Source organism: Tamandua tetradactyla, chromosome 22 (genome assembly GCF_023851605.1).
Source record: "Tamandua tetradactyla isolate mTamTet1 chromosome 22, mTamTet1.pri, whole genome shotgun sequence".
In the NCBI taxonomy this organism is placed as follows: Eukaryota; Metazoa; Chordata; class Mammalia; order Pilosa; family Myrmecophagidae; genus Tamandua; species Tamandua tetradactyla.
The window spans coordinates 15,187,222-15,189,391 of record NC_135348.1 but is presented as its reverse complement, the minus strand read 5'-3'; the positions used below and the strand labels follow the sequence as shown (position 1 = coordinate 15,189,391).

The following is a 2,170-nucleotide window of genomic DNA, read 5'->3' as shown; positions in this document are numbered from 1 at the left end:
GTTGCTCCTTATAACACTTTCTGTATCATTTCCTTGCCAGAAAATCAGGAGATCAGGGGTCCATTCAGCAATGTCCCCAGAGCCTGGATTGGAGCTTGGGGGTGATTTTTTATGGCAGCACCCTCTCGGCTGCCAGGGTCACAGGCCAGAGGTGGACAAACAAGAGCTAGGTTGCAATGTCCAATTGAACAAGCAGAGAAGTCTTATGAAGAAGCAAAGCTGAGAAAGTCAGGGGCCTGGGCGCTGGTGGACTGGGAGGAGCAGCTGGAGGGAAAGGTTTCCTGGAAGGATCCATGTCAACAGCTGCCAGGATTTAATAGGGTTCTGTGGGAGGGCTCACCGCCTAAGAGCTAAGGTTGCATCCTAGGTGGGAACAGTTTCATTCCAAAGAAATATTTCATTGTAACATTGGTTTGCCTTGGACCTTATCCAAAGAGGGAGAAGTTACTGCCAAATGGACCCCATAATGAGGCTTTGGATTTTTTTTTTTTTTTAATCAATAATGTAGTGGGATTAGAGGAGGTGGGCTGGAGCACAAATCACTTGTGGAAAGGGAGGTTTCACTGTCACCTAGACACAGCTCATCTTGCCTAGACTAAAAGGATCAGATTAGCCACTGCCAGGGCTGATGCAGTTCAGAGCTTTGAAGTCAATTGTTCTTCAGTTTTCTCTTTTTTTCCCCCTCGGTTTCATTTTTCGGTTTTTGTTCATGTCTGCATGTGTGTTGTTTTTAATTCTTGGTGCATTTTCCTATTGATTTCTCTTTATTTTGAAGACAGTTTCCCTTTGAAAGTTCCTGTTTGTCTCAATTGCGTGAAGGGAACCAGGGAAAGGGGTTTTGGCTTTGTTGGTGTTGGGATCCAAGAAAAGAGAGTTCTTTGGGGCTGGGAGTGGTGAGAACAGGGGACCCCTTCAGGGAGTTAATCTCCCAAAATGGGCAACCTCAGGCTCTGCTCAAACAACTTCTCTCTACCACGGGGACAGCCTTCTTCAGGGGCTGCCTCTGCCCAGCCTTAGAGGGTTCCTGTGTCCTTCTAGAAATGCAGACAGGTCCCCAACAGTGAGCAAGGTGCCTAGGACCGAGTGTATGGAAGTTCTGTTGGATGGAGGGAGCAGAGCCACTGGCCCAGGCGTGAGAAGCCACAGGCAGGCAATGAACTTTTTACCCTTTCTCCTGAGCAATGAGGCAGCTGTAGGGAATCCTCACAAAGACCCTGCATCACTTATAGTCTACCATTCTTTGGTTGTTGTTGTCAGAGAAGTGGTAGGTTTATAGAAAAATCATGCATGAAATACAGAAATACAGAGTTTCCATATACCACCCTATTATTGACATCTTGCATTAGTGTAGTACATTTGTTACAATTCATGAAAAAACTTTTTTTTTCCCCCGCAGGGACCAACGATCACCAGCTGCCCTGGCAACAAAAATTATGCTTCCGAAATCTCTTGATGTCGATTCCGCATGAAGAGCAACCGAGGCGCCCTACGTGTGCCACTCACGACAGAAGCCCTTTTTTTCATGAAAAAACATTTTTGTAATTTACTATTAACTATGGTCCATCACTTACAATAGTGTTCACTATTCCTGTTGTGTAGGCCTAAGTTGATTTTTTGTGTTCTGTTTTGAACTTTTAGTTACATATATACAACCTAAAATTTCCTCCTTTTAACTACATTCAAATATATAATTTAGTACCATTAATTATGTGCACAATGTCTTGTTACTCTCACCAACTTCCATTACCAAAATTTTGCAGTCAACCCAAATAGAAACTCTGTAAAATTTAAGCATTAATTTATTTCACATTCTGTACCCCAATCATTCCCTGGTAACCTATATTCTAGATTCTGAGCCCATGAAGTTGCTCATTCGAATTATTTCATACCAGTGAGATCATACAATACTTGCCTTTTTGTGTCTGGCTTATTTCACACAACGTAATGTTTCCAAGGTTCATCTATGTTGTCACATGTTTCAAAGCTTCTTTTCTTTTCAGTGATGAATAATATTCCATTGCATGTATGGGCCATATTTATACGTATGCGTTTGTATGTATATACCACATTTGGGTTATGCTTTTAAATTTATTCTTCTAATTTTTGTCTTTTTACTGGGGGTTTAATCCACTTACACTTAAGGTAACTCCTGACAATGCAAGGCTTTCTT

General features: G+C 42.2%; 1 non-coding gene across 1 annotated transcript; it reads right to left on the bottom strand.

Moving 5' to 3' along the window:
• Window positions 1-1,386: 1,386 nt before the first annotated feature.
• On the bottom strand, window positions 1,387-1,519 carry LOC143666436 (U11 spliceosomal RNA). The gene has a single exon (XR_013167634.1). It is a non-coding gene; the product is annotated as a U11 spliceosomal RNA (small nuclear RNA).
• Between the last annotated feature and the right edge of the window lie 651 nt (window positions 1,520-2,170).